The sequence below is a fragment of the Chrysochloris asiatica genome, unplaced genomic scaffold (genome assembly GCF_000296735.1).
Source record: "Chrysochloris asiatica unplaced genomic scaffold, ChrAsi1.0 scaffold00078, whole genome shotgun sequence".
Taxonomy (NCBI): domain Eukaryota; kingdom Metazoa; phylum Chordata; class Mammalia; order Afrosoricida; family Chrysochloridae; genus Chrysochloris; species Chrysochloris asiatica.
In genome coordinates, this window is record NW_006408596.1 from 13400981 (window position 1) to 13424615 (window position 23635).

Genomic DNA, 23635 nt, shown 5'->3' on the forward strand with positions numbered 1-23635 from the left:
GGAGAGTAAGTTTCACTGTCTCTTCTGACATCCATTTTGACCTTTTCCTTCTTTCTTGTCTTCTTAATGACTTTTTGCTTTCTTTCTGTATGATGTTCTTAATGTCATCCCACAACTCTTCTGGTCTTCAGTCTTCGGTGTTTAATGTATCAAATCTGTTCTTCAGATATCTCTAAATTCAGGTGGGATATATTCACGGTCATATTTTGGTTCTCATAGACTTGTTTTCATTTTCTTCTGCTTCAGTTTGAATTTGTATGTGAGTAATTGATGGTCTGTTCCACAGTCTGTCCCTGGACTTGTTTTGACTGATGATATGGAGCTTTTCCACCATCTCTTTCCACAGATGTAGTCAATTTGTTTTCTATGTATTCCATCTGGTGAGGTCCATGTGTATAGTTGTCTCTTATGCTGTCTAAAGAAGATGTTTGAAATGAACAAATCATTGGTTTTGCAGAATTCTATCATGCGATCTCTAGCATCAGTTCTGTCACCAAGGCCATATTTTCCAACTATTGATCCTTCCTCTTTATTTCCAACCTTTGCATTCCAATCACCAGTAATCATCAATATTCTTGATTATATGTTTGATCAATTTCAGATTGAAGGCATTGGTAGAATTCTTCCATTTCATCCTCACTGGCTTTAGTGGTTGGTGCATAAATTTGAATAATAGTGGTATTAACTGGGCTTCCCTGTAGGGTCATGGATATTATCCTATCACAGACAGCGTTGTACCTCATGACTGGTCCGGATATGTTCTTTTTGACGATGAATGCAACATTATTCCTATTCAATTTGTCAGTCCCAGCATCATAAACCATGTGGTTGTCAGATTCAAAATGGCAATACCAGTGTATTTTAGCTCACTAACGTCTAAGATATCAATGTTTATGCGTTCCATTTCATTTTTTACAATTTCTAATTTTCCTAGACTCATACTTCGTGCATTTCCATGTTCCAATTACTAATGGATGTTTATAGCAGCTTCTCTTCATTTTGAGTTGTGCCCCATCAGCAAATGAAGGTCCCAAGGGCTTTTCTCCCATGGGCTTTACTCCTTTCACAGCTTCATGGTCAGCTCTATGCTGAGGAGCAGCTCTTCCCCGGTCGCATTTTGAGTGCCTTCCAACCTGAGGGGTTCATTTTCCGGCCCTGTATCTGACAGTGTTTCTCTGCTATTCATAAGGTTTTTTGTGATTAAATATTCTAAAGCAGTTCATCGCCTTCTTACTATTCTGTCTTCTTCTGGAAGCTCAGCTGAAAGTTGTCTACCATGAGTGACCCTGCTGGTGTTTAAAATACCAGTGGCATAGCTTCCAGAATCACAGCAACTCATAAGCCCCCACAGTACGACAAACTGACAGATGAGTGGTGGGACTGATGTGTAGCAGCTTATTAAACTAGAAGCAGAAAAGAAGCCCGTTGAATCCAGTAAGAATTAGGAAATAGCCTAATTGTGTAGAGTTGTAAATAACTTCAACCCATTGCTGTTAAGTTGATTCCAACTCTTACCGACTTGTAGTAAAGAGTACAGCTGCCCCCATAGAGGTTTCATAGGTTGTAATCTCTGAGGCTAGAGTCCTGGTGTAGCACTGTAAGATAAACACTTGGACTACTAACCACAAGGTCAGCAGTTCAAACCCACCAGTCACTCCTCAGAAACCCTATACAGTGTTGCTATGAGTCAGACCCAACCCAATGGCCCTTCACAACAACATGAACAACAATCTTTTATGCTAGGCGAGATTGGTCTTTCTTGACTATGTGTCCAAAATGAAGTGAGTCCAAGTCTTGAACAAAATTCTGTGATACATTGGTTGACTTTTGAAAATCGATCCCCAGTCCTTCATAGTCTGCCTAGTCTGGATGTTCCATTGAAACATGCCCACCATGCGTTACCCCACTGGTATTAGAAATACTGATGGTATAGCTTCCAGAATCACAGCAACATGCAAGCCACCCTAGTACTGCAAACTCAGAGATGTGTAAGCTGAGATCCGACCACATTCCTATGCTTGTATGGTCAAGAATAGTTTTCCATCACATACAAATGTGTCAGAACTGCTTGTTTTGTTTATTGCAAGTTATTCGTTATGAATAATGAAGTCCGGAAATGTGCAGAGTATTTACTTTCAAAACATATCATTTAACATACTGAAGGTGCTCCAAAACTGTTGTTGTTGTTATTTAGTGCCTTTTCGGGTCACCTTGTAATCTCACCCAATTTCTTTCCCATTGCTATTTTCATGAAATAATAATAGATATTAGAGGAAAAGAAGAAGAGTGTGTCATCAAAGACGTGGTGAAAAGTTGGGTTCAACCAAGTCAAATAAGCTTTCCTGTGGGAATTCTCAGACTCTTCAATCACCACGTGGCATAGTGAGACTTCAAGAGAGGGACTCGGTAGTCAGACTAGGCCATCTTCAAATACCCTAGTGCAATTGACCACATCATGTCCTTTTGGAGGGAACATCTTCCCAATGGAGTGTTCTGTGAAAAATATGTTGGAAAATACAGCTATGATAATACAAGTTATGGTTATTTGCAACCGAATATATGTATATATTTCTGTGTGAAAAGAAAGGAGTAGCCTTAGCAGGCAATTCTTTCTTGCCTGTAGGACTTGTTGAGGGATTGATAACTGCTAAGAGTTGGAGTGCGTCTATTATTGTAGGGATTTACACCAGGGATTTACACCAGGGATTTACACTAGGGATTTACACCAGGGATTTACACCAGGGCTATTTGTTTTCTGGAGGAAGGTTTGGAAAGAGTAGTCCATCAGTTGTTGATAAATAAAGCATTCAATTCTACCTATACAAAAGCAAATATTCGAGAGTGATGGTTTAGGCTATTTCCTTCAAGTGATAATTGTTCCCCATATGTATTTATTTTTCTTTTTATGATTAAGCTCACCCAACTTTCTGTCTTTTCCTTTAGCTTCATATTACCTCAGAATCATTGTTAAAGGTCAGTTTAGTGGTAGCTCAATATTCTGCCATATGGATGCAATAATATATATATATATTCCAGGAGCTCTGGTAGCGTAGTGGTTACGAATCGGGCTGTGAACCTTAAGGTCAGCGGTTCGAAACTACCAGCTGCTCCGCGGGAGAAAGATGAGGCTTTCTACTCCCGTAAAGATTTACACCCTCGGAAACCCTGTACAGGGTCGCTATGGGTCGGACCCGACTCGATGGCACTTAACAACAACAATATATATATGGAGAGATATATAGATATGAGGATCTCTGGTAGCTTCCTGGTTATGACTCCAGCTGCTAATCTCAAAGGCAGCAGTTCAAAACTACCAGTCGTTCCATGGGAGAAAGATGAGGCTTTCTGCTCCTGTAAAGATTCACAGCCTTGGAAACCCTATATAGGGTCACTGTATGAGTCGGAACCAATTCTATGGCACACCACCTCCACTATATATATATATATAGTTGCTGTTAGGTGCCATCGAGTTGGTACCAACTCATAATGACCCTATGCACATTGGAATGAAACACTGTCTGGTTCCACGCCAACATCATAATCATTATTACACCTGAGCCCATTCCTGCTGCCACTGTGCCAATCCATCTCGTTGGGGGTCTTCCTCTTTTCTCAGACCCTCTACTTTATCAAACATGATATCCTTCAGCAGGGACTGGTCCCTCCTGACAATATGCCCGAAGTGTGAGAGATGAAGTCTGGCCAACCTGGCTTCCAAGGAGCACTCTGATTATACTTCTTCCAAAACAGATCTGTTTGTTCTTTTGGCAGTCATGGTACTTTTAATAATCTCCTCCAACGCCATAACTCAATGCATCAATTACTCTATGGTCTTCCTTAGTCACTGTCAAATGCTCACGTGCATATGAGGTTATTAAAAATACCATGGCTTGAGTCAGGTACACTTTAGTCCTCAAACTGACATCTTTGCTCTTCAACACTTTAAAGAGGACTTGTGCATCACATTTTCTAATGCAATACGTCGTTTGATTTCTTGACTGCCACTTCTATGAGTGTTCATGGTTGATCCAAGTAGAATGAAATTCTTGACAACTTCAATCTTCTCTCCATTTATATGGATGTTTTCTGTTGGTCCAGTGGTGAGGATCTTTGTTTCCTTTACATTGAGGTGCAACCCATACCAAAGGCTGTGATCTTTGATCTTCATCAGTAAGTATTTTAAGTCCTCTTCGCTTTCATCAAGCAAGGGTATATCAGATGCATATCACAGGCTGTTAATGAGTCTTCCTCCAATTCTGATGCCATGTTTTTCTTCATATAATCCAGCTTCACGAATTATTTGCTGAGCATACAGAGTGAATAAATATGGTAAAATAAGGTAACCATGGTGCACAATTTAAATCCTTCAGTATTCCCTTGTTCTGTCCAAACAACTGTCTCTTGATCTATGTACAGGTTTCTCATGGGTATTATACAGTGTTCTGGAATGTTCATTCTCGGCAGTGTTGTCCATAGCTTATCATGATCCACACAATGGAAAGCCTTTGCATAGTCAATAAAGCACAGGTAAACATATGTATGGTATTCTCTGCTTTCAGTCGAGATCCATCAAATCATAGCAGTGATATCCCTTGTTCCATGTCCTCTTCTGAATCTAGCTTGAACCTCTGGAAGTTCTCTGTCAGTGTATGGTTGCAACTGTTTTTGTATTATATTTAGAAAAATTTTACTTGCATGAGATATTAATAATATTGATTGATATTAATGATGATTTCTGCATTCTATTAGGTCACCTCTCTTTGGAATGGGCACAAATACACATCTCTTCCAATCATTTGGTCAGGTATTTGTGTTCCAAATTTCTTGGCATAGATGAATGAGTGCCTTCAGTGCTTCATCTATTTATTGAAAGAGTTCAATTTGTATTCCATCAATACCCAGTGCCTTGTTCTTTGCCAGTGTCGTCAGTGCATTCTGGACATCTTATTTCAGTGTCGTTGATTCTAGATCAGATTCTAACTCTTAAAATTGTTGAACATTGATCATTTCTTTTTGGTACAGTGCCTCTGTATATTCCTTCCATTTTCTTTTGATGTTTTCTGCATTGTTCAATATGTTGCCCATAGAATCATTCAATGCCACAAGTTGAGGCTTGAAGTTTTTCTTCAGTTCCCTCAGCTTGAAAAATACTGTGAACATGATTCTTCCCTTTTGGTCTTCTAACTCCAGGTCTTTGTACATTTTGTAATAATATTTGACTTTGTCTTCTAAAGATGACCTTAAAAATGTTCTGTTCAGCTCTTTTGTTTCCTCATTTCTTCCAGTTAGTTTAGCATCTCTATGCTGGACAGCAAGTTTCAGAGTCTCTTCTGACATCCATTTTAGTCTTTTTCTTCTTTTTTGTCTTCTTAATGTGGTGGATATACTTACAGTTGTTGCTAAGTGTAGACAAGTCAGTTCCTTTGTAGGGTTTCCTCAGGAGTGAACTGTGGACCTTGTGGTTCAAATCGACTTTGTAGTTCAACACATTAATCCACAGTGCCACACCAGGACAAACATCATCAATTGGAATTCAAGCTTTTACATCGCAACAGAGTTGCCTTTGCTTTTGTTTGTTGGTTGCATTTGCGAGCAGGAAGACCTGAAATGGAGGATTCAGGAATTGGATTCTTGATTTTCTTGTCAGCTGCCTTTCCTTGCACAGTGAGTGTTGTTGGAAATATAGGAAGACTAGACCAAGTTCTCAATATTTCCACGGCTGGGGTCCCAGCTGGCAGCAGGAAAAGAAGGCTTTTTTCCCTGTGTATTAAGAGAAATTGCACTTGTGATCTTGCCAAGCTGCATGCAGGGTTTCAGGTTTGGCTCTGGCTTGAGGTCTCCCTCAGCGCAGCTGTGAAATCCTTCCCAAACCACAGGTCAGATGATGGTGTTTGGAGACTCTGAATCATTTCTCTCCTATTTCTTACCTACCTTGCATCCAGAAATCAGAAGGAAACCTATTATTAGAACATGGATTTTTTTCTGGTTTTTCATAATTGAGACAGCTCAGGAAAAATAAAAGTTGGTATTGAATTTAGCTCACGTATGTTGTTTTTTTTTTCTCCCTGTAAGCTAGCTTTGATTTTTTTCCCAGAGTTCCTGGAGAGTGAGCATTATAGTAATTCTTCTCAAGTCCAGACTGAGGAAATTTGATCCTAAGGTTCAAGTCCAGTTGTGAACATAATCATTTCTCTCAGGTTTGCATCCTGTTAGGAATCTCCCAAGTAACTCCAAGTGCTCAGAGGCCTCTAGGACTCAATCCCAGGAATTTTGTTCTCCTAGCCTAAGTTTCCTCTCAGTATATTGGGAGTGAGTTGGGTAAACTTTCAGGTTTATGAGCCCTGGTGATGCAGGTGCTGAGTGCTCGGTTGTGAATTGAAAAATCTGCAGTTCAAACCCACCAGCCGCTCCATGGGGAAAAGATGTGACGTTCTGCTTTTATAAGGAATGACAACCTTGGAAACCCTATAGGGCAGTTCTATACTCTGTCCTATAGTCACTACAAGTCAGAAGGGGTGAGATGGCAGTGGGTTTTGGGTTTTATAAGGATGACAACCTTGGAAACCCTATAGGGCAGTTCTATACTCTGTCCTATAGTCACTACAAGTCAGAAGGGGTGAGATGGCAGTGGGTTTTGGGTTTTTGTTGCTGCTGCTGTTTGCAGATTTATATGCAGGTAGTGTAGCGGTTACAAGTTGGGCTGCTAACCTCAAGGTCAGCAGTTCAAAGCTACCAACTGTTCTGTGGGAGAAGGATGAGGCATTATGCTACGGGAAAGAATTATAGCCTAGGAAACCCTATACAGGGTTGTGATGATCAGAACCGACTCCATGGCACATAATCACCACTGTTCTTAATGTTTTACAATTACGAGTTCATAATTGAATTCTCATAATAAATGATGATCCATTTTACAGATGAGAAAACTAAAGTCAGAGCAGTTATACAAAGTACAGTGTACAACTATTGATGCCCAATGGACACTCAGTAAATTGAATGATTTCTAAGATCCCATGCCATTCCATACATCAGGATGTACATCTTATTTTTTCCCCTGACATCCCCATTAGGCAATAAACTCTGTGAGGCCAGTGACTATCTCCTCATCCCTCGTTGTATTTCCATATCCTAGTTCAGGTTTATTAAAGGAAGAAACGAATGAATGAATGAATTCCAAGCTGTAGTAAGGGAGCTCCCCACCAAAAGCCTCATCAAACTTCTGACACACCTCTCTAATCTTTCACTTGGTCAGGCATTTGGGGATTTGCAGGAAAAGAACTCAGATAGATACAAAGAAAGGGAAAGGGTTGGTGAGAAGGGACATGGCCCCCATGTAGATCTGGGCAGCTAAGATTAACACTTCCAAAGAAACGGCTTTAAACAAGGCTTGTTGTTGTTGTTGTTATGTGCCGTGGAGTTGGTTCCGACTCATAGCGACCCTGTACAGGGTTTCCGAGGCTGGAAATCCTTACGGGAGCAGAAAGCCTCATCTTTTTCCCGCGGAACAGCTGGTAGTTTCGAACTGCTGACCTTAATTAATCAAGGCTTAATCCTGCTCTATTCCCCATGCTCTTGAAAGGAGCGAAACTACACCTACTTCTCATTTAATGACTGTCTCATTCTAGGACCTTTTGCATTCACTACACTAGTATAAAATCTACTATCTGACTATTTTGCTCATTTACAAAGTGGTGGGCACCATGGTGGCAAGAGCTGTGGAGGATGTCTTTTCTAGAGAAGGGTCTCCTTTCTAGAGGACAATTTCCATTTCTGGGTGCCCTTCATAGTTGGGCCATCCTGCCCCGCGTCCTCTATGCCTTCTTACATGGGTGGGTGCCCCATCCAGCAGCCGCTCAGGGACAGCCTCCTCTAGAGTCACAGTCTGCTAGCAGAGCAGCGGTCACCTGCTCTGGGTTCCCAGCTCCTATGTGGCCCAAGACCCTCTAGCTCAAAACTTGCTGTGGGGTGGGAAGGGAGGGAAGAAAGAGGCACCCAAGAGGGTGTTTTGCTGAAATGTGTTGAGTTCAGTGATACCCCAGAGTGAGCCAAGCTGGGCCTGAAGCGTCCGCTTCCATGGGACTACATGTGCTGCTGGAAGCCGGGAGGGCACTTCAGGACAAGTTTGCAGGGGTGGAGTGGGTCCCCAGAGGTGGCTTCAAGAGGGAAGCTCAGACTCAGCATGGGACACAAGTGAAGGAAGTAGTTAAGAGGTAGACCCTCCACTCATGCAGCCTGGCTTTATCCAGCTTTGTCTCCTCCAGGCCTCCTTGTGCAAGGAGAAATAATCTGTAACTGGACTCCTCATGATGCTGAGTACGTCAGTGAATCATAGCTGTAATGATTTCTATCAGCATATTTTCTAAAATTAAAAAAAGTCAAACAAATCGCCTAAAAACATGGGGGGAAATTTTCCTCCATTTCTGCATACGGCTGATTTTCACAAAACAACCTTGTCCTTGGAACCTAATCATGTCGCTAAGTGAGGAGTAGGTTGTAGCTGCCAGCTCGCCATCACAATAAACTCATAGACCAGGTTGATTCAAATCTCAGTTAATAGAGGGAGCCCAGACTCATGAAAATGTTGGAAAAACAAAGAGAGAGTTTTTAGAGCAAGCAGCAGCTGTCAGATCCATTGCTGAAAACATAGGTCGGGAAGCATTGTTCAACTTCAGGGCAATGAATTCTCCACCTGAGATGCATTGGACGGTGGACCAGAGGAGTAGTGAGTGGCAGTATGTTACATGTTGGATTTATAACAAGTAAACACTGTCCTTTTCTCTGTGAGAGCCTACCAGACAAGAACAGCTAAGACACCGGAATGCAAACAACCCTGTAGGAAAATCTAGGAAAGTGCAGATTGAAATGTTCAGAGAAAACAACCTAATCACCAGGTGTAAAGCTAAAAAGAAAGTGCAGAGATGAGTTTGAGATCAGGTAGTTATTCCTTCAGCAAACATATAAGGTGAATCTTCCCCATGTGGTGATGTGGGATGAGTCTGTCCTATGGCTTTTCTACATTGTCCCTCAGTAGAGTTTCTGGTTGCTTTCTGATTACTCCTGCCTCTCTCTCACCTAACCGAGTCTTCGCCTTTCTCCTCTACTTGTGATTGTAAGGGGGAGCACAGAAACAAACTCACATAAGGGGTGCATGTGACTGAGACACTTCACAAAATTTGAAAGCCAAGGACAAGAAGCATTTGCATTTCATCCCACCTTTGAGTGAGATGAGGTTGTCTGTTGCTGTAAGGATTTACAGGGTGGCTCTGAGTCCGAATAGACTAGAGGGCAGCAGTTCGGTTTGGGTTGTAAAGTTTCTATAATGGAGGTTTTGCTGCGGGAAGACACAAGGAAATGCAGTCCTTTAGAGTTGAAGACTTCCTGTAGGCATTCATTGCAGTCTACAGATTCAGCAAACTGTGTATTAATCTCCTAATACGTGTATGGAGTCCTAGTGTGGGGCCGCAGGATAATGTGCTGGCCCGCAAGGTCGGTTGGAACCACAATGTCAGTAATTCAAACTCACCAGCAGCTCCTTGGAAACCCTGTACAGGGTGCCTAAGAGTCAGAACCAACTTGACAGCACGTAACAACAACAACAACAATACACATGTATGATAAACACTGGACTGGATACCACAAGGTCTGCCATTTGAGCCCGCCAGTTACTCCTCAGAAGAAAGATGAGGCTTTCTGCTTCCACAAAGATTTAAAGCCTCAGAAACTCTATACAGGGTCCCTATGAGCTGGAACCGACTCCATGGTACTTAACAACAACAACAATTCATGTTAACTGCTTGAATAGATGCCACTTTGCTGATGGCTCCCAGCAAAAAATACCTACAGTACTAGCCTTTGCAAAATCAGGAAGGGATTCCAGTCAGAAGGAACAGCCAGTGCAAAGGACCTGTGGCGGAAGTGTGCCTGGTGTGCTCCTAATACCCAAGAGGCTGGAGAAGAGTGACAGAACGGTGGTGGTGATAAGGACAAGAAGAAAGGGGGATCCTTGCAGCGCTGACCACAGGGCTCCAGTGAGAAGAAACTGACCGCCATTTTGCCTACAGATCAGACAATGCTGTGTGTCATCAAGTTGGTTCTGACTCATAGACTCTGTAGAGAGTTTCTGAGGAGCGGCTGGGGAGTTTGAACCGCTGGCCTTGCAGTTAGCAGTCCAGTGCATGTGGAGGCCTCAAATGCTATTCAGAAATTTCCCATGCCCAATTCAGTGTTTTAGCGTTACAGTAAACCCTGTACTATGTCTATGACAGCCCCTCATCTCCAAACGTAAAGTAAGAAGTTTTGTGCTTATAAAAAATTACTACAGATTTTTTTTTTTTTTCTCACAGGCTTCTCTAACCACTTCACAAATGGCTCCGTAAGGGAAATCAGAAGAAGGTGTATAACTTGAGAAAAGTCTCTCAGAGGATATTAGTGAGACCTAACCCCCAATGGTGTTCTGCCTCTTCCCAAACAAGAAGCAGACTGGGACTTTTTATGTGTTTGTTGTGATCCCCTGGCTGATGGAGGGGAAAAGGTCCAACCTATTGACCTTTTCCCCAGTGTTATCATAGTTTTGGAAATCTGGTGTGGCACTATAGGATAAGCACTGGACTTCTAACTGCAAAGTTAGTGATTCAAACCCACCAGCTGCTCCTCAGAAATTGTATATAGAATCATTATGACACTTACCTGCATGATAGTTTTACACTCCACTCTCCATAAATCAGCTTTGCAGATACGTCTCTATGGAGACTTACCTGCTTGGGCAAGTCCATATTGAAGTGTTGTTAATGGCGCAGGGCTTAGTTTCCTTCCAACCATTAGGGTTGCCAGTGAAGGCCTTCCTGGGCCCTTAATTCCTAACAATGACATCCTCCTCCTTTTCAAAGCAGAAGCAGACCCTGATTTGACTGCCTCCCAGAGAAACCTAGATGGATTTGGGTCATTCAAGCTGTTTCCTTGACTCCTAAGTCTGAGGCCGATTAATCAGAAAGGGCAGATAATCTCTGGTCTTGTCAGAGATGCCGATCTCTCGACTGAGATGAAAAGGCCAGTCTGCATTTCCCTGGCTCAGTGGTCGGTAAGAATGCATCTCATCTTGCAGGAGCCAAGAGAGCCCCAGGCCTTGGCCAAACTCCAGTCTGCCGTATCCTCCCCAAGTTGGCCCCAGATGGTATCACAGGATCACAGTAGAATGTCAGAGGCCCTTTGAAACTGAGTTGTACTCATTGTACATATGGGTCCCCTGTAGCTCAGAAAGGTTAAGAACAGTATCATAGGCCAAAGAGTTGCTTGTTCAGTTAACACATACATACTGAGTACCCGCTGGGCTCCACGCGGGTGTTGGGCACTGGCAAATGCATCAGTGGACAAGCCTAATCCCAGACCTGCCACTGGATGCTGAGACAGTCAGTAACCCAACCATTATAAATAATGAGATAAATGTACATCAAACTGCAGAGGAGATACAAGGAGGCTTCAAAAAAGTTCATGGGAAAAAAATCCATTATCTTTTCATTCTATTGGGGGCCGACCACATGGTAGCTAACATCAGAGGGACCTAAGATGCAGGTGGGCAGTCTTCAAGGAAGACTCTCCTAAGGGGAGATAGATGCATGCGCTGAAGGTGGAGGAGAGGGAACCAGGTAAGGAGCTGGGAGGAAAGGCAATTCAGGCAAAGAGAATGGCCCATGCTGATATCAAGAGCAGGAGGATGCACCATGAACGAGGAGCCAGAAGGCCCCCATGTGGTTGAAGTTGGGCCATTCCAAGACTGGAATTGAGGGAGAACTTTGAGAGGAGCCCCCTTCAGTCTCCAAGTGAGCAAGTGAGCTTGAACCAAGACGGCAGAAATGACATAAGTGAGCATTGGTTCAACTTTTTTTCCCAATCCACCACTGCTGACCACTAAATGGAACATACGTCACATCTCGTGTCTTAGTTCTCTGTTATAAAAGAAATACCATGAGTGCATGTCTTCAATAAACAGCTGTTGCTTCTTTCAGCATTCAGGAGGCTAGAAGTCTGAATTCAGGGCCCCAGCTCTAAGGGCAGGCTTTCTCTCTCTGTTGGCTTTGGGAGAAGGTCCTGGTCTCCTTTCAACCCCTGAGGGTCGGTGTCCCTTGGAGAGTGCTATGTGTTTTCATATCATCTTCTCCTGGATCTAGGAGGTTCTCAGTGTAGGGCTCCTGGGTCCAAAGGATGCACTGTGCTCTCAGATCTTCTTTCTTGGTGGTAGTGACGTCCCACAGATCTCTGCTTGCTTGTTTTGTCTCTTTTATATCTCCAAAGAGATTGACACAAGATGCAACCGAATCCTGTAGAATGTGTCCTACCTCATTACATAGCTGCCGCTAATCTTGCCTCCTTATCATTATCTCTCCCACTGCCATGGAGTTGATGCTGACTCATAGTAACCTTGTATGGCCTTCTGGTGTGGTTCTGTTAGGATCAGCACTGGACTGCAAACCACGAGGTCAGCGGTTCAAACCCACCAGCTGCTTTTCAGAAACCTGCAGAGTGACTATGAGTCAGACTTAACAACAACAATAGAGATTCCAAGGCTGTAAATATTTACAGGAGCAGAAAATCTCATCCTTCTCCGGTGGAGTGGCTGGTGGCTTTGAACTGCCAACCCTGTGGTTATTAGACCAGTGCTTGTCCTGCAGCACCACCAGGGCTCCCTAACACCATAGAGGCAAAGATTTACAACACATAGGATAATTACATCACGCACAAGATGGAGGATAGTTCCAGAACACTGAGCATCATGGCCCAACCACGTTGATACAAATTTTAGGGGGAAACAATTCAATCTGTAACAGCCAGGGAAGAAGTCTGTAGGCCTTCCTGGGAGACTAAGTGACCATTTTCCATGGATTGGAACTGGAAGAATGTTCATATACAGGGAAGGGGGTGGATTAAGAAAGATATTGAATCATTGCTCACCCCTGCCATGTCCACCGTCTTGGTTCAAGCTATGTTCTTATTCACTTGAAAGATGGTAGGAGCATCCTCGGTCTCCCTCCTGCTACTCTCACACCCCAGAGCATATTCTCTGAGTGGCACCCAGGGTGAGCCTGCACTCATGTCACTTCTGTCCTAAAACACTCCACTGACTCCCCTTCTGTGTAGAGGAAAGGCCAATGGATTCACCCTTTCTCCTTGCCCTCACTCTTGACTTTATCGCCCACCATCTTTCTCTCACTCACTCTGCTCCATCCTCACTGACACTAGAACATACCAGGCACATTCCCACCATAGGATCTCTGAATGGAATGGACTTCCATCTTAGGAAAGGACTTCAAAGAATTCATGGAAAAAAGACTTAAAAGATCAAGGCATTTTCCCACAAAGCTTTTGAAGGCCTCCTGTATATCCCTCACAGCCTCTAGGTCTTCCTTTAGCTGTCACCTTCTCACTGAGGCCAACCCTGAGCACCCTATTTTTAATTGCTACCCTTCGATGGCCCAGCATTCTTGTTGCATTGTTTTTTATCCGTATCATTTAGTACTTTGTTCAGTTTTGTGTGTTATGGTCTCTCTCTTTCCACAAGGAGAACAATTTTTATCTAAGATCTTTAAGACTGTGTCTCCAGCACCTGGAACTTTTGGGATATAGTTGTTCTTATTAAGTGTCATCGAGTAGATTCCAACCCTCAGTGACTCTGTATAGGGTTTCCTATGAGCAGTTGATGACCTTGAACTGCCAGCCTTGCAGTTCAAACCTACTTTGCAGTCCAGCGCATTAACCCACAGTGCCACACCAGGACTCCTTTTGGGATACAGTAGACCCTCCATAAACATCTGTTCAGTGAATGAAGAAATGCTGAGTGTCTGTGGGAGCCCCAGAACTGGGGGGGAGAGTTCCAGCAGTATTGATGAGGACATAGTGTTACAAGGATGTACCCGGGTAATTACACCTGAAACTTCGGAATCTTCCTGAGGCTATTCTTTACAGGAAATTCCCCCTTCTCAGGTCTGAACAGATGAAGTCAGTCAGGAAGACTTGCTACAACTTGCTGCCACTAAATAATCCAGCAGCGACTATCTCTGGGAGGGACTGCGGACTCCTGGACACCATGTCTAGTTACTTGGGAGTCAGCTGGCATGAGCAGACTTCCACAGGGGCTGTGTGCTTCTTGCTATGTGACTGTGGCCAGGTGAGCAAGTCATGTAGTACAGATGCAAACTACAGCAACACCTGTGCAAGCTGGAACCTGTGGAGGGTGGAAACCTGTCAGAGAAGGAAAATGCAGATGTTTTCCACTAATAGAGAGCCAAGGGAAGGAGTAACACTGCACCCTGTTAAGGCAGACGTCCTGGGAGATTCGGAAAAGCAAGGCAATCTCGATGTGTTCCAGCGTCCACTGGCTGCACCGTACTCCCACGAGTCAATTCAGCCTTATAGCGACCCTGTAGAGCAAAGTGGAACTGCTCCCTAGGCTTCCTGAGGCTGTAAAACTTTATGGGCTCATCTCTCACCTGCTTCACTATATGAGGGAGCATGAAAAAGCAGTAAGAGATCAAGAACATTTTAAGGCAGTATATTAAAAATCTAAATGAATGCCAAAAAGTCCACAATGAACAAACTATCAAACAGTTCATTAAAGATAGGCTCCAACCCTGCAATGTGACTGTACAATTCAGCGCCACTTGCCTCACTCTAAGCCTGGCCCTGGTTTCAATAAAACTTTATTTACAAAAGCAAGTAACCAATCTGTTGGCTGTTGTTTGTCCGTTTGATTTTGTTAAAATGTTGCATTGTTGTTGTTAAATTCCACAGAGTCAGTTCTGACTTACAGTGACCCTGTATAGGGTTTCCAAGGAGCAACTGGTGTGTTTGAATTCTCTATTTTGTGATTAGTAGTTCAGTGCTTGTCTTACAGTGCCACACCAGGACTCCATAAAATATCGCATGGTTGTTGTTGGTAAGTGCCCTTGAGTCTATTCCAACTCATATCAACTCCATATAGGGTCTCCAAGGTGCAGCTGGTGGGTTTGAACTACCAACCTTGTGGTTCTCAGTCCAGTGCTGATCTTATAACACCATACCAGAAGTCCAAAAAATATTTCATTAGAAGATTATTGGGTTGGTTTGCTTTTTTAATAACTTTTTATTGTGAATTGGGTACAGGTTTACAGAGTAGATAAATTTTCTATTCAACAATTCATACATATTTTGTTTCAAATCCTATGGATTGTAATTCCCACAAAGAAACATCTCTTAACCCACTTCCTCCCTGTGTTTCGTGTTTCCATGCCTCTTTCTTTCCTGATGCTTCTAAACATTGTTCTTGGGTCAATGCTGCCTTTGTTACCTCAACAGTTGATTATTCTCAGAAGGTTATGTATCTTGATGACTGGGCTTTGGGGCACCCCTTAAATGTCACGCCTGAGGCAAATACCTCACTCTTCTCACTTTGTCCTGGCTCTGCTGTGTGGATGCAGGCTGATCTGAGCCCAGGTGTCTGCTCTCGATGATCCTTTTGATGGGGAAGGCCTTATGAGGAGGGTTTGTGTGTAAAATTCATTTTGCACAGTTACTAGCCATCTGAGTTTCTTAGTGGTGCTTTAACAGAAATCACAGCAGTGGGTGGCTAACAAACAGAAATGGATTTTCTCACAGTTAGGCGCTCGATGTGTTTTTCTCACAGTTAGGCAGGCCCTACAGTTGAGGCCACTGGGTCTAGGGGGAAGGTTTTCTCTCTCTGTCAGCTCTGGGAAAGGTCCCTGTTTCATTTCACTTTCTGTTCCTGGGGTCCTTGTATCTTCCCTTCTATTTGTGATTGCTTTCTTCCAGGCTTGCTCTGCTCACCTCTAAAAGTGATTGGCTTCACACACACCCTACTATTAGGTAGGGTCTCCTTAACCTAACAAAGAATTCTGTTCCCAAATGTGTTTATATGGACAGTTATGCTGTTGTTGTTGTTAAGTGCCATCAAGTCAGTACAGACTCATATCGACCCTGTGCACAACAGAACAAAACTGCCCAGCCCTGGGCCAACCTCACAGTCGTTGCTATGCCTAAGCCCATGGCTGTTGCCACGGTGCCAATCCAACTTGTTGGGGGGTCTTCCTGTTTCTCTCCAACCTTCCACCTTACCAAACATGATATCCTTCTTCAGCGACCGGTCCCTCCTGATAATCTGTCCGAAGTGTGAGAGACAAAGTCTGGCCATCCTGGCTTCCAAGGAGCACTCTGGCTGCACTTCTTCCAACACAGATCTGTTTGCTCTTTTGGCAGTCATGGTCCTTTCATATTCTCCTCCAACACCATAACTCAAATGCATCAATTCTTCTACGGTCTTCCTTATTCACTGTCCACCTTTCTCATGCATTTGAGACTATTAAAAATACCATGGCTTGGATCAGGCACACCTTAGTCCTCAAGCTGACATCTTTGCTCTTCAACACTTTAAAAAGGTCTTGTGCAGCAGATTTGCCCAATGCAATATGTTGTTTCTAATCCATAGCGATGCTATATAGGGTTTCTGAGGAGCGGGTACAGGTATAGGGGTCAAGATTCCAAAACATATTTGCGGGCGGGGGGCACGATTCAAGCTGTAACACTCGTATTCGATAAACGATGATTGCTTGTTTGGCTGTATTGTTGATGTTGTTTTCATTGACTTTCTCTGCATCTCGGGAGAACGTTGGGGACTTCAGAGGACTAGGAGTTGTCTCCGGACAGAGGAACATTCTCATTTAAAAAACAAGTTTCCAATTAATCCTGGGCAACTGGCAGCTGCCTATGCATGAATTATCAAACAGCTGGTCCCAGCCAAGGCTAGAACCAGAAGCACCATAGCTTCTTGAAGTTCAAAACCCTTGTCACAGCGTGGCCCAGACTCTTGCTATGAATTTGAACTTGTGCTGCAAAACTGAAGTGTTTCAGGACCCAGGCACGCAGCATTGTAAAAAGGGGCAATTAAACCCATAAAACCCAGGTTTACAGGGGAATTTATAGTGTCAGAGGCTTTTTATGGCTTTTTAAGATTAGTTTAAATCGAGAAAAAAGAACAGGGGGTAGAAAAAGAGAGGGTCTGAAACTTGAGGAGACTTAAAAGTTCAGAAAGCAGCTTTTAGGAAGCCCAAAGGGTCATAATAAAAGGCACATTTTCCCCATCTTGCTCTCTGCAAACTGCAGCAAAAAAACCAAAAAACAAAAAACCCTCAAGGATGGCTGCCCTCCACCGTTCCTCTTTTTCAATGTTGTTAGCTGTCAGAGAAGATGTACTGGCATGGAGAAAAATCCGGGAGAGGCTGGAGGAAGAATGCAGACTTTTGAAGCACTCAGCTCAGCAATCCCCTCGTTCCCAGGAGCTGTCTTCATTAGACCTGGGAAGACTATAGAGTGAGGAGCTCACGTTCAGTGACAGGAACTTATCATAAGTGAATGTGGGGCGTATTCTCAGCCACCATAGAATGACTTCGGGCCTCAAGGTGGGGGCCACATGAAGAACTTGAGTATTACCTCTCGGCCCCTCAGAAAGTGGTCTGAGAACCAGTGGCCTACTGAGAACCACTGGCTACTTCTCTTCATGCTGGGACAGTGACTCACTCTTTCCTCTTTCAGGGACCCTTGTCCTGCCTACATCTGGACCTTAGCTCATGCTGCTCCTTCTACCGGGAGTCCCTCCCACCCTGGTTTTCAGGTGAAGATCTTGAAGACTCACTTTAAGTTCCCTTATTACCTAAAAAAGACATATTAAGGAAAACAGGCAGGATATACAGTTGTGGATCTAGCACACAACCCCTCAAACCAATCCTATTACCACTGAGCCAGTGTCCACTCCTACCTACCCTACAGGACAGAGTAAACCTGCCCGGTGGGGGTTCCAAGAATGTAAATCCTTGTAAAAGCAGGCGGCTGCCACATCATTCTTCCTTAGAGAGACTGGTAGATTCAAACCTCAGACCTTTCTGTTAGCAGGGGAGCACTTTAACCACTGTGACATCAGAGATCCTTGGCTATAGTATGGTCTCACTTAAATGAGAGCAAGAAAAGAACATATGTGTGAATATGCGTACATTTTATATATGTACTTGCACATACACATGTATGTTACAATGTTTCCAAATTTATAAAATATTTGAGAGAGAATGTGCAAGAGAATTGTGACAACATTTGACTCTGAGACAGAGAACTAGGTTTCAAGAGAGGTACCGAAGGAAGGAGATTTAATTTTTTCATGGCCTCCCCTTTTGCAGATTTTAACTTTTATCCCATGTGCGCAGATAACCTATTCAACTGCCAGTTTAACAATTATTTTAAAACAATATTTAAACTCCATGATTGTGATTTGTGCTATCTTTGTGCAAGACACTACCACTGGGCACTATAGGATAAGCATTGGACGGCTAACCGCAAAGTTAGTCATTAAAATCGACCAGCTGGTCCTAGGAAACCTTGTACAGGGTCACAGTGAGTTGGAATCAACTTGATAGCACATAACAAAATAACAATAACACACAACAACAACAAGAACCATTGGGGGAAGTAGTAAAGGGTACCCATGATACCTCTGTATTATTTCTAACTTACATGTGATTCTACAAAGATCTCAAAATAAAAAGTTTAATTCAAGAAAACTCTTGAACATACTTCCTCAACATTATCCTCTTTTTTAGCATTAGACTAGATTAATTCTATCCAGAAGGGATCCAATCCCACCAGGGAAATGAAGTGCTTATGCCCAGGCGACCACAGTTATTAAATATTTTTTTTAATATCACCTTTGAATATTTATAATCAAATGGCAACTTAGACCCCACCTTCAAATGTACACTTGAAAAATTCAATCGCATTGTTGAAAAACTTTTCCATTTCTATCCTTCGCAATAAGACTACAAACTCCAGTGCCCAGGGCCCAGCACATGCCTAGCATGTCAGGGTTTGCTGGATAAGCAAGTGTACTGCTATCCACAGGAATCCTGATGGCACAATGGTTAAACACTTGGCTGCTAACTGAAAGGTTGGTGGTTTGAACCCAAAGGTTGGCAGTTTGACTCCCTGAGAGAAAGACCTGGTGATTTACTCACATAGAGATGGCAGTCTAGAAAACCCTGTGGGCAGTTCGACCCCATCACACATAGGTTTGCTATGAATTCAATCAACTTGGCCGCACCTACCAACAAACAGAGGAAGCTGTAACTCAACAGTAGCATCAACGGAAAGTTAAGTTCAAATGAGCAATCTTCTTTCCATACATCTAGATTCATAAATAAGGAGCTCCGGTAGCGTAGTGGTTACAGTCGGGCTGCCAACCTCAAGGTCAGCAGTTTGAAACTACCAGTGGTTCCACAGGAGAAAGATGAGGCATTCTGTTCCCGTAAAGATTTACAGCCTCGGAAGCCCTGTGCAGGGTCGCTATGAGTCGGAACCGACTCCTCAGTACTTAAAAACAACAACAACAAAGATTCATAAAGTTCTCAAACAGATAAAGGATAATTGAGCTGACCTACTCAGTATGGCACACTCCTATTGGACTGATTAAGCATTTTTCAGTAACAGCCCCTCCTATTGGACTGATTTCTGCCATTCAGTATGGAGCACTCCTATTGGGCAGAGTGATAGGGAAGAGACTGGTACTCATCATGGTTCATTGAACTAACTCTTCCAAAGTGGCTTCCAAGATAGGGTTGTCTTTTCTCTTTTTACATCTCAGTTACCAATAAAACCAACAGAATACAATGTTTTCTTTTGTTAGAATTTATCTCAGAACACATACATGAGAGAAGGAAAGGTTATGTTAAGTGTAGGTACTTGGTTTACTCTAGCTCTGCTGCTAACTAGCCGTGTGCTCTCAGACAAGTAACTAATACTGTTTATGCCTCCGTTTCCTCATTTGTGATATAAGGCTCTTAGAATAAAAGCCTGGCAACCTACTTCCAAAAATTCAGTCATTGAACACCCTAAGTAGCATGGTTCTACCCTCACACACATGGGTACAGGAATCACCAACAACTGGTTTGGTTAATATGGACCTGATGTGCGGCTCAGTAGAAATAGCACTGGACTGCTAACCACAAAGTCTGAAGTTCAAACCCACCAGCCACTCTCAGAAGCCCATACTGGGTTGCTATGAGTCAAAACTGACTCGACGACATACAACAATAGCAACAACAATAACAATACTTAACCCATGCTTCTCTTAGGAACATGAACTTAGTTAATATGTGTAAGGAATTGTTGTGAAGTGTTGTCAAGTCAGTTCTGCAGCCCTGGTGTGGTGCTCAGGTTAATGCGTTGGACTCTATAAGGAAAAGTGACTAAAATATATGAAGCACTTAACAAATATTAATTTAAAAGCATGATTTGAGGCATCTGACTATATACCTTGTGGCATGATGAGTGGTTGATTGTCTTCCCAAAGCTTTTCTAACACAGTTTGAAATTTGGGTTCTGCCACAAAAGTCAAATTCAGTTCTCTTGCTGAAAAGGATTTAATTCTGCGATTTCCTGTCCTCATTATAGGCTTGTTGCAACTGATGTAACCCTTGTTCTCCATTAAATGTACTCACAAAAGTCTGAGTAGATTCGTTCTTTGGCTAGGTCCCTACAAAACTATTGAATATCTATTGAGTTCCAAGAATTCTACTAAATGTTTAAGTGCATGATCTTAATTTTATCTTATTTAGTTACAATCCTGATTTTGAAATCATAATTTTGAAGAATGCATCAAGCATCAGGTATGGTAATAGCTCATGCAGTGTGGTAGTAACACCAGAATGTTCATACTATTGTTATATATGAGACTAGGTATGTTTCTCTGGTTCACATCAAGTAGCTGGTGAGACTGTGACGTGAACCGAGAGCTGGCGAATATCAGAGACAATGCACCTGCTGGCCCTCACCTCTCCACTCACCAACAATACAGCTGTTTGTCATGTTTCTGTATATCAGCAAGACATACATGTCATGCCAGAAGCTACCCATGATTGGCCTAGGAGTGGGGTTCTCACACGCGCAGTCCATTCAGATTAGACCCAAAAGTAAGTGTGTGTGTGTGTTTTCTTTTTCTCATGCTAGTGATAGCTTCAGTTTAAAAGAATAAATCAAATGTTCACATCAACTATTGTGAAACACAGACATGTCCACATTTTAGGCAGAGTTTTTGTAGAGTCTGTATCAGTTAAATCTTTTAAATGATTTTTTTTTAAAGACAATAGATTTTTTTCCCATGAAAATAAAACCTGTATCACTCAATTTCTTTTTGAAAATTACTTAAACTATGAAATGTTGTTATTGTTACGTGCTGTCAAGTCGATTTCAACTTGTAGTGACTCCGTATAGGGTTTCCAAGAAATAGCCGGTGGGTTGAACCACCAACTTTGTGGTTTGCAGTTCAGTGTTACACCAGGAGTCCAAAAATACAGTTAAAAAAACCCAAAAACAACAATAACAACAACAACAAATATATATATATGCACGCTCACACACACACACACACATACACACTCTCACACACACACATATAAAGGTGTCCTGATGTGGTGCTGTGGGTTAATGCACTGGACTGCAAGGTTGTTTGAACTGCAATGTTGGCGGTTCAAGCTCACCAGTCACTCCTTGGAAACCCTATACGTAATCATTATGGGTTGAAACCGACTCGATGGCACTAACAATAATTATATATATATATATATGTATACACATATATATATAAAATATGGGAGTCCTGGTGTGGCACTGTGAGTTAATGCACCAGACTGCAAAGCCGTTTGAATTGCAAGGTCGGTGGTTCAAGCTCACCAGTCACTCCTCGGAAACCCTATACAGGGTTGCTATGGGTCGGAACTGACTCGACGGCACTTCACAACAATAACAGTTATATATATATAAAGATTTCATCCGTGTTTTTGCAAATTAAAATTTTAAGTAAAGGGTTTAACTATTTTAAAAACCATAATAAAGCCCATTTTTTTTTTTGTAAATGAGTTAAAATTTTAAGTAAGTGTTTCTAGTTAACTCCATTCATTCCCCCCCTCCTGTGTAGAACATCACATCCTTAAATTTGGATTTCCTGATACTGGGCCTATCAACTATGCAATCCAGTAAATAGGTGAGTTTGAGGATCTTTATGCATTTCTAGGTGTGCCAATTCTACAGACCATAGTTCTAACTTCTTAGCATGGCAATGCAGGGCAGCCAAGAGGCACTCCAAATGCACAGATAGGTTTTGCTTCTTTGTAATTGCTAATAGCCTTCTCTTCAGCCTGCACCAGTTTTCCTCAGCTGGAATCCAGAAGGGGCAGTAACCAAAAGGAGATGCCATCCTCACCTTCTCTCGCCCAGTACAAGTGGAATCATTCAATCAGTAAAGCTTCCCCACATGAAGCCAGGTTGATCCTACGAGCATGCTTTGCCCCCCTGCTCCCTCCTTCTTTCTTCCTGGTAAGCTACATCTAACGGAAGTTAAATCAGTCCACACCAAAGAAGCAAAAATCAAAAAACAAAAACAAAGTCAGGCTTATTTTCACAATATTTTTTGTTTTGTGTTTTGGGATCCGATACGCAGGCCTTCCCAAATCAAGTGAAGCCAGTCCCAGATGTGGATTCACGTCAAATGAAAACCACACGCCCCAGCTCAGGGAGAAGCTTGGCTGGAGGAAACCAGTCATTACAGGGCCTGAGACAAGAGGAGGATTTCTCCGGAGAGGAAGAGAAATCAGGAAAGATGAAGGACTGGCAGTATTCCCCTCCCTCTGGGGAGGAGAGAGATGGAATTCAGGTTAATTAGGTTTGGGGATCACTTGGGAACCCATCGGGAGAGTGAAAGGTATCTTTGAATAGCTCGTTAAAGCTGCCACAAGGTATTCATGTAGCTATTGCTAGGTTCTATGAAGGTGGCTCCTGACTCAGCGACCCTGTGCACAGTGGACCCAAACACTGCCTGGTCCTGCAATGTTCCCATGAAGGTTGCGGATGGGACCATTGTGTTCCATGGAGTTTTCATTAGATGAGTTTCAGAAGTAGATCACCAGGCCTTTTGTCCCGAAACCTGTTCAGCATCTTTGTTGTTGATGATGTTAAGTGTCATTGAGTCAGTTCTGACCCATAGTGACCCTGTATAGAGATTCTGAGGAGCAACTGGTGAGCTTGGAGTTCAAACCTACTTTGCCATCCAGCGCATTAACTCACAGCACCACGCCAGGACTCCATTCAGCATCCTAGCAGCATACAAACCTCCAATGACAGACAGGTAGCTGCTTTTGAGATGCTCTGGCCTGGAATCAAACCCTGACCTCCCGCATGAAAGGTGAGAATTCTACCATTCAGCCACCAGTGCCCACACTTTTCTACGGAGCAGGCACAAAATCCAGACAACACATCTTGGGCCTGTAAAGCCCGGCAACACACACACACAAGAACAACAAGAAGTGACAATGATGACCACACTCTTGGCCATTCTAGAGAATTCTTTTCTCCAAGGGAGAACTGTCAATGGCAGATGAAAACCAAGAAATAACGTGGTGTGCAAATCAATGCATATTTCTATTAAAGGCCAAACAGAAAGGAGGATCTCTTGACAGTTTTTGGTTCAAGTTTTCATTTCCAAAGATGGATCAAGACACTGGCATGTCACATGGACTTTCTTGTAGTGTTGGACCCAAACACAAACATTGAACCGTGT